The 9,617-nt window shown below is 43.4% G+C and overlaps 1 protein-coding gene across 1 annotated transcript in view; it reads right to left on the minus strand.

Annotated features, from left to right (window-relative positions):
• The window catches only part of LOC132208885 (ral guanine nucleotide dissociation stimulator-like 1), a 59,362-nt gene that overhangs the window by 48,514 nt on the left and 1,231 nt on the right, over positions 1–9,617 (minus strand). The window contains exons 2-3 of the mRNA XM_059644192.1: positions 2,771–2,873; positions 1,037–1,095 (exon numbers count right to left, since the gene is read on the minus strand). The gene's annotated coding sequence lies outside the window, so the exon portion shown is untranslated. The remainder of the gene's footprint in view (positions 1–1,036; positions 1,096–2,770; positions 2,874–9,617) is intronic.

Below are 9,617 nucleotides of genomic sequence, written 5' to 3' on the forward strand. Positions count from 1 at the left end.
AAGGGAGTAACCCAGAGTCAAAGCAAGGGAGGCTGCCTTCATGCAGGATAGGTTCACCAAGAGCAGTCTCTGGCATTAATACAGGGTAATGGGCTCTGCCAGATGGACACCCAAGGCAGTCAGCTTCTCAGAGTCCACACTTCTGCAGTCCAGTGAGTGGGACACAGTCAGCCCAGTGGGAGACCGAACCCGGTGTGGGGAGTGGGGAGAAAACAGCTGGGAAACTGTAGAGACATCAGTTAGATGTCGGGTCACCTATTGCTCAGTCTGTCAAGGTCGCAAAAGGGGGCTGCCACATCAGTCCTCATTGTGCTCAGTGATATTACACTGAGAACTGTCTGACTCCAGGGTCAGGCTGCTGTCATTGATGCAAGGCTGACAACTACTACTTTTCACAGGTGTCATGGACCGCTGCTGTTTTAATCTCGTCGGATACGGGAGGCACGGTGGCTCAGTGATTAGCACTGCAGCCTCACAGTGCCAGGAACCCGGGCTCGATTCCAGGCTCAGGCTGACTGTGTGGAGTTTGCATATTCTCCCCGTGTCTGCATGGGTTTCCCCTGGGTGCTCCCACAGTCCAAAGATGTGTCGGCTAGGTGGATTGGCCATGCTAATTTGCCCGTAGTGTTGAGGGGTGTGTGGGTGAAAGGAAGATGGGTCTGGGTGGGATGCTTCAAGGGGCGGTTTGGACTTGTTGGGCTGAAGGGCCTGTTTCCACACCGCAGGGAATCTAATCTAATTTAATATGTCACAGATGAGTATGAGAAAATGGAACAAAGGAGCAGGAATATTTCCAAGAAAACAAAGTGTGGGGCTGGATGAACACAGCAGGCCAAGCAGCTGCAGTTCCCTGCTGTGTTCATCCAGCTCCACACTTTGTTATCTTGGATTCTCCAGCATCTGCAGTTCCCATTGTCTCGAAAGGCAAATTTCCATGTGAGGTCTGGAATAAGTGAGTCGATGCCTGACTGAACACAGGGAGACAAGGAACTGGATTGAAGCTTGTGCTTTGTGAAAAATTAATGATAACTCATACCTTTCAGAATCAAAGTGGGTTGGAGTCTGAGGAATGAGAAAGGTGAAGTATCGTCAAACCTAAAAGACAAATGAAAACACCATAAAAGTAAAAACCAAATTCAACATGAAAAGAGAAAGAGTACGATCACACTTAAATACTAGACCAAAAAATATGCTGACTTCAGCCTCATTACATATGTCAAATATTCATTTGCGCCTTCACTGTCTACTTGGTCTTCCTTCAACAATTTAACATTTTAACTTGTCTGCTGAGCAGCCAGGACATCACCCTTCAGATACTTCAGTTCAAAATGAAACTCAACAAAGCTTTGCTCTAATCCAACACCTTGAACATCTGGAATGATTTCCCAAAGGGCCTTTTTCATCTAAATACTATTTTTTGGCTGCTGTAATGTCGGAAAGGCACTGGTTAATGTGCAGAAAGCACGTTTTCATCAATAACAATTGGTAATGATTAGCTTTTCCATTGAAACAACATTCACTGAGGGATAAGTAGTAGATGATTTATACGGGAGAATTCCATTCTTGTTTTTTTTTGCGAATTGTTGTGATAATGGGATCTTGTGGTCATCGAGATGAACATTTTTCCTGCTAATATCACCTTCAGCAAAGACCAGAAGAAACATTTTGCTCCATCAAAGAGCGGACACAAAAATGTGGCCAATATAATTTTGGTTTTGGCAAGTACTGGAACCATTGCGACCCACAACATACACACATTAATTCAATCGGGTTACCCCAAATTCACATCATTTTTCCAGTTTTCCCGTCTTTGAAATTCGTACTAAAATCCAATTTCTTTACAAATAGTGTCCAGTATATATTGAATTCAAATTACCTCAAAACTCTTCTCACAACCAAGAGTGATACCACAAAGGTATTGCTCCTTTCCCTCCGCTTCAATTCGTGTTAGTTCTAATTACACTGATGAGGGAGAGAAAAGAAATAAGCGATTCGCACTTGAAACTGCAGAGCTACAAGTCTGCAATGTTCACCTCACGTTGTCTCAACATGAAGTGAAGACACACAGCAGTTATTGTTTATTCTTGTTTGTGTTTATGACATCACAGGCAAACCATTGTGACGTCACTGGGCTTATTCTTTTTTGAAAGAAAACCTTCCTGAGAAAGAACACAAAACCTGTTCGAGCAGTTACCTGCTGTTTTCCACTTCATCTCCGTGTACGCGGTTGTCATGTGGGGAGGGCTTGTTTGTAAACGTGGGCATCATGTCATGGATGCAGTTTCCCATCTTCACCATCTTCCCTGAACAGCCTTCCTGGTATATTGCCCATGGAGGTGAAGGCACCAGGAGGCCTGCCCACATGTGACCAATACATCTATTAATTTATTTGGTGGCCAGACTGGCTGGTCAGCTGTCAAGAGGATGGATGGTCTCATCTGTCCTGAAAGTCCCTTAAAAACATCCCTGAAGTTAATTTAACCTTTATATTCACCTTCGAATCCTTTGCACTCCTCTCATCACAGTCACAACAACACTTCCTGTTATGTCCTGCATGTTCACCAACTCTCTATTCATGCTCATACATTACCTTCAGTTCCAGAGCCCTTCTCTTATCTATTAGCCACCAGTGTGACACCCTACAAAATGCCTCTTGGGAATCCAGGTGTTATGCAGCTGTTGGTTTCCTCTTTGCGACCTCACTTGTTTGACTATCAAAAAGGAATGAAATTGTCAAACATGCCTGGCCCCAGGGTGACCTTGAACTTACCTGCAACTGCCCTGTCTCCATCATGGAATGTCTTCTTCTGGATTGACCACGTTGATTTAATCAGATGATACGATTTTTGTTTTAAGTGCATTGCTGAAACATACTTAATGAAGAGACATTATTAAGCACTTTCCCAACTGATTGAAATCATGTTAACTGGCTTTATTCCTTATTTTTGCTCCTCCTTCTTTCTTACATAGCAGTGTTACAACTGCTAATTTCTACTGAACTCAGATTTTTCCAGAATCCAGGATGTTTTGGTAAATCAGAAACCAAAATATCTACAATGTCTGAAGCTGGGCTCCAGGCATATTCAGTTTCTTGGAAGGACTGACAAGAAGGAGGAGGTAGGTTAGCATTACTGGCTACAGAATAAAATTAATATGGTAATGACAATGGATATTAGTTCTGGTGAAATGGAGTCTGGGTACAGTTTAGAAACATCAAGGGACAGAAATTGACAGTGGTCGATGTATATACACCCCAGTTAACTCGTGTGGTAATTTTAGCAGAAGGCACTAAAAAGGAAATTGAAGACACCAGCAGAAAGGGAGAGCTCTAATTATGATAAAAGGTCACTGACTTCAAGAGTCCAGTGACTTCAGTCTGCATAAAGATTGGGCAAAGCAAATCAGTTATCATTGCATACAGGAGGAATTCCTGACGTACTTTTTAAATTCATTCACGGGATGAGGGCATCACTGGCTAGGGTAACATTTATTACACATTCCTAAATGTCCAGAGAGCAGTTAAGAGTCAACCACATTGCTGTGGGTCAGGAGTTACATGTAAGCAAGAATGCCAATTTACTTCCCTTAAAGGACAACAGATTCATGCTCATCATTAGACGCTTAATTCCAGGTTTGTATTGAATTCAAATTCCGCCGTCTGCTGCAACTGGATTCAAACACAAGTCCCCAAAGTACTATCTGGGTCTCTGGATTAACTGTCCAGTGATAACAACCTCAGGCCATTGTCTCCCCAATGAAGTGTGTGCTGTGCGGGTTTCTGGGTCAACACTTTGAGGAATCAACAAGCAAGACTGAAGTTTGAGGTGTGAAGACTGTGCTCATGCCCCCTCGGGGAAGTGAACCTCATTTTCACCCACAGAAGGAAACTAACAAGGACACCTTCCACCGAGAGTGCCAGAGGCTTTCGGAGAGAGCAACCCCCAGAAAGCAGAACTTCACTCACTTGGCTCTATTGTCCCACTCCAGACTCCAAAACTAGAACCTATTTACAGCAACAAATGGAAGTATTTGATGGATGCCCTGGGTTTGTGCTCCTCCCCCATTGCTCACCTACAGTTTTCCTGCTTCACCTTGTACTTCCAGCCAAACATCACTGATGCCAGCTGCTTCCTGCCATTCCAAATGCTCCTCCTCAAGTGGAAGGACAAACAGCAATGTGGAAATTCACACATATTTCTGGTCTGTGGAGGAAATGATACTGTTATAATTTCAGATAATTTTTAAAGGGCTCTTTTTGCCCTTTGAAGCAGGGGATGCACAAACACTATCACAGGCTCGAACTCACAACCACTTGTTTCTGAGAACAGTGCTCTGACCACTGAGCTGTGCAGCCAGGCACAAGACATGGAAAGAGGGTCTCATGTATTGGAAATAACAAAAGAATAGATAACTGGAGACTATTATATATCAAGACGTAACAAAACCGCAACAGAGCAGAGGGGCATCATGTGCAGAAGGTTGGGAGAATGCAAGGCCGAATCAGACAGTGTCCTGAGTGCCATAAACTGATCTTTCCTGCTGGTCCAGAGATTACGATTCAGTGCCTTCACTGTCGTAGCCTGTTCATGGTTATCATTTAAAGTAATAAATCTGAAATATTGACTGATCTTGAGAAGCAGAATTATGTCATTGATCAGTCAAAATCAATTCACTCCATGTTACAGTTCCACAGCAGCAATGCCAGCTGAAACTGCCTGAAGTGCAATCAGTTTAAAACAAGAATAGAGGGGAGGTCAGGAAAAGTGAAGGGCAATGGTAGTTTGTGAGAGGTGACTGGAGGCCAAGTGGAGCCAGGTTCAATGTGGGTGTTGAAGACCAGTCTTCACTGTTACCCTGGCATACAGATCACATTGGATCAATCACACAAGGATCCTCCTTTGTGTGTTGTCCTTTGCACATCACAACTCGGGTCAGTGCCTTGAGGGGCTCGGATATTTTTAATTTGGCAACTAACTCAGGTCAGTGGAACACAAACTAAGCTGTGTTGGGACACTATTTAAATGGGTCACCACTCATTGCAATGACCCAGAACTATGCAGAAAGAGGAAGAACACCAATACAAAATCTTCGCTTTGAATGGCTATCCCTGCAATTTCATCCACAGGTACTGACTAAACAGCAACACGAAGAGGACACATTATGCCCGAACACACTGGACACACTGCCACACATCAAGAACATATCAGAACTGACAACTCCTATGACCACTAGAAATTACGGTAGCACACAAGCCCAAAGCCATGCTACGACAAACATTCTCAAGGATTAAAGACACCATACCCACGACATGCAGAACTGACAGTGTTTACAAAATACTGTGCAACGATTGCCACAAACATTATATCAGACAGACAGGAAGGAAACTAGCCGTCAGTGTACATGAACATCAGCCGGCAGCAAAATGACATGACAAACTTTCCCTAATATCAGTACACCCGGATAATGAAGGCCATCAGTTTAACTGGGACAACATAACCGTAGTAGTGCAATCCAAACATAGCCACACATGGGAATTCCTAGAGGCATGGTTCTCAATCCATAATGCAGTCGGCAAACATAAAGAATTGGACCCCATATACAACCCATACAGAACAGAATGCGAAATGACAGAAGTTGCCAGAACAGACCGGGCAGGATAAATTTCAAGTGGAGGAGAACAACATCGCTTCTTCGGAAGTCTCACTCATGACGTTACCTTGCGTGGTGACGAAAAGTCTGAACGAAAACAAGCCAGCTGGGCGAGCAAGTTTACAACTTTACTTGTTATCTTTACCGTTTAATGTGTGGCTCAGTGTCAGTCTTATACACACAGTGTTCTACCCGCTTCTCCTGCTGTACACAAGGTTTCCCAGCAAAAGGCAGCTTTGTGTGGAACACATGCAGTTTCTCCTGACAATGGGTACTGTTGCCATGAGGTGGGATATGAAATATACAATGAGCTGAAGTAGCCCCACACTCAAGTTACTCATTTACCTTTTAATTTCAATTTTCAATTTCCAAAACCCAGCAATCCATTCACTTAAGCTGCTGGGAACCTGACAAAAACAGCGTTGGCCAGACATTCCTCTTCGGGAGTGTCTGTCAATTTGCAAGGGTAGAAAAGCTGTCAACTTCACTCGAGTGAGAGAGGATACAATATTCCAAACTTCCAATTCAAAATCAGATGCCGTATCAATTACACCACTGGCTCCACACGTCTTGCTGCAGCTTTCATCCTGTCGATTGCGATGTAATCAGGGATACTGGCGGAAAAACCATTTGCAAGGTGAATATCCTGCAAAATAATCACCGTCGCTGCTGTACTTCAACGTTCTCCACTTTGTGAAGCGGTGAATGTCACTTGCAAACGAAACACATTAGCCCTCACATGCCTGGCTGTCACCTGTTTCTTTGCCACCTGTTTCTCTGCTGGAACTTGCCATTGCTTTGTTCACAGTCACTGCAAAGTTCTGCCTTGCATTTTTTTTTATTAAATTATCTCCTCCCAACTTAAAAACATTCCCTAGTCTTGAAATCTCCCATCCTTGGGAAATGACGACCACAATTCATACTATCTACATGTCTCATTATTTTATGAACTTCTAACAGGCCGCCTCTCAACCTCCTAAGCACCAGCAAGAAAAGTCAAAGTCTATCCAACCTTTCTTTATAAATCAAAGCTTCCATACCAGGCAACATCCTGGTAAACCTCTTCTTAACGCTCGCCAGCTTCATGATATGCCTCCTGTAATTGTGTGACAGAAACCGCACATTGTATTCCAGAAGAGGTCTCATCAACATCCTGTGCAACCTCAATATGACTTCCCAACTCCGAAACTGAAACAATTGAGCAATGAAGGCTGCCGTGCCAAAAGACTGTTTAACCACTGTTTAAATGGGATGGAAACTTCAAATAATCATGTACCTGGATCCCCTAAGTCCATGAGTAGGCACCTTAACAGTGAGAGAAAGTCTGTGGGAGGATGAGGAATAGTTTTGAATTTCTTTGACCTCACATCTGAAGAAATTTATTGGACACATGCAGCTGAATAAGTTCAACAATTCATACTCCGTGAAGAACTATAAATGAACCTGAAGATTTTTCAATTAAAAAGTAAAGTTAGACCCTCTCGAGTCAGAAGGAAGCCATCGCTGTTCTGTTTCTGAACTTCTCCTACCCAACAGGTTCTGCAACATGTCCATATGAAGATGGATAAGGGAGAACCAGTGGATGTAGTGTACCTGGACTTTCAGAAAGCCTTTGATAAAGTCCCACATAGGAGATTGGTGAATAAAATTAGGGCACATGGTACTGGGGGCAAAATGCTGAGTTGGATTGAAAATTGGCTGGCTGACAGGAAGCAAAATGTAGTGATAAACGGGTCCCTTTCAGAATGGCAGGCAGTGGCCAGTGGGGTACCACAAGGTTCAGTGCTGGGACCGCAGCTGTTTACGATATATATTAATGATATAGACGAAGGCATTAGAAGTAATATTAGCAAATTTGCTGATGACACAAAATTGGGTGGCAGTGTGAAATGTGAGGAGGATGTTATGAGAATACAGGGTGAGTTGGACAAGCTAGGTGAGTGGACGGATACGTGGCAGATGCAGTTTAATGTGGATAAATGTGTGGTTATACACTTTGGTGGCAAGAACAGGAAGGCAGATTACTATCTCAATGCAGTCAAGTTCGGTAAAAGGGAAGTACAACGAGATCTAGGTGTTCTTGTACATCAGTCAATGAAAGCAAGCATGCACGTACAGCAAGCAGTGAAGAAAGCTAATAGCATGCTGGCCTCATAACAAGAGGAATTGAGTACAGGAGCAAAGAGGACCTTCTGCAGCTGTACAGGGCCCTGGTGAGACCGCACCTGGAGTATTGTGTGCTGCTTTGGTCTCCAAATTTGAGGAAGGACATTCTGGCTATTCAGGGAGTGCAGCGTAGGTTCACGAGCTCAATTCCTGGAATGGCGTCCGGGACTATCATATGTTGAAAGATTGGAGCGACTGGGCTTGTATACACTTGAGTTTACAAGGATGAGAGGGGATCTGATTGAGGCGTATAAGATTATTAAGGGATTGGACACTCTGGAGGCAGGAAGCATGTTTCCGCTGATGGGTGAGTCCAGAACAGAAGACACAGTTTAAAAATAAGGGGTAGGCCATTTAGAGCAGAGTCGAGGAAAAACTTCTTCACCCAGAGAGCGATGGATATATGGAATGCACTGCCCCAGAAGGCAGTGGAGGCCAACTCTCTGGATACTTTCAAGAAAGAGATAGATAGAGCACTTAAAGATAGTGGAATCAAGGGTTATGAGAATAAGGCAGGAACAGGATACTGATTGTGGATGATCAGCCATGATCGTAATGAATGGTGGTGCTGGCTCGAAGGGTCGAACGGCCTACTCCAGCACCTATTGTCTATTCATTCACCATATCCAGATACATGAACGTTGGATCACTCTCCAAAGGTATCAGTAACTATTGCCAATCCTCAGTTACATCTGGAGAACTTGATGTTTGACCTTTCTGAACCAGTGCAGGTCATGTGGTGAAGTCGCACTTGCAATGATATTAGGTAACGAGTTCCCAAATGATCGTGAAGGATTAGTGATGTTTTCCAAAAGAACAATTTAAATGTTTTCACATTTTTGATTCAATCCAATGATCTGACATATTACACAAGGTTGTCACAAAACAATATTTGATACCAGGTACTTATTAGGACAAGTGACCCAAAACTGGCCAAAGAAGTAGGTTTCAAGGAATATCCTGAACAAACAAGGGGACTTTGAAAACCACGGATGTTTAGGGAGTAAATTCAAGAGCTTATGGCCTTAGGAACTGAAAACATGAAAAAGGTGGGAGTTAAAACCAGAAATCCACAGGAGGTTGGAAGTCAGGGAGAACAAATGTCTTGAAGGAAAAAGCAAAATGACAGTAGATGCTTGAAAGTTGTAACACAAGCAGAAATTGATGTAAAACTCAGCTTATCTGGCAGTGCTTGTGGAGAGAGAGAGCAGCATTACTGTTTTGTGTCCAGTGACCCTTCTTCAGATAAATCTCAGAGGGGTTTGCAGCTGGAGGGACTATCAAACGAAAGTGGTGTGATGCCAAAATTTCAAAATAAGGATATGAATTTCAAAACCTTGGTGCTTTGCCACTGAGAAAATGTTTATGTTAGTGAGCACAGAATGACAAAACTTGAAGATGTTAAAATCGGTGAGAATAAACACATGGGCAGCAGATTTTTGGATCAGTTCAAGATTTCAGGGAAGTAGTATTAAGAAGCCGGCCGGGAGTGTGTTTGGGGAGTTAAGTCGAGAGGTAGCAAAGGAATGGATGAGAGTTTCAGCAGCAGATGACCTGAGATGCTGTTGAGGTTGAAATTGTATGTGGTCTTTGTGATAATGAGTGTGGGGGTGAGTAATGTGGTTAGAAGCTCATCTTGGGGTGAAATATTGCACCCTGACTGTGACCAGTGTGTTACCTGCCAGTTACCTGGGGCAGGGATGGAGTCAGTGGCGAGGGAGTAGAATTTTGCTCCCAGCCTGGATTGACATTTTTCATTGTCTATTTAAATGTGATCTATACCCCTTTTCAAACAAGAACGG

The sequence above is a fragment of the Stegostoma tigrinum genome, unplaced genomic scaffold (assembly GCF_030684315.1).
Source record: "Stegostoma tigrinum isolate sSteTig4 unplaced genomic scaffold, sSteTig4.hap1 scaffold_57, whole genome shotgun sequence".
Lineage (NCBI taxonomy): Eukaryota > Metazoa > Chordata > Chondrichthyes > Orectolobiformes > Stegostomatidae > Stegostoma > Stegostoma tigrinum.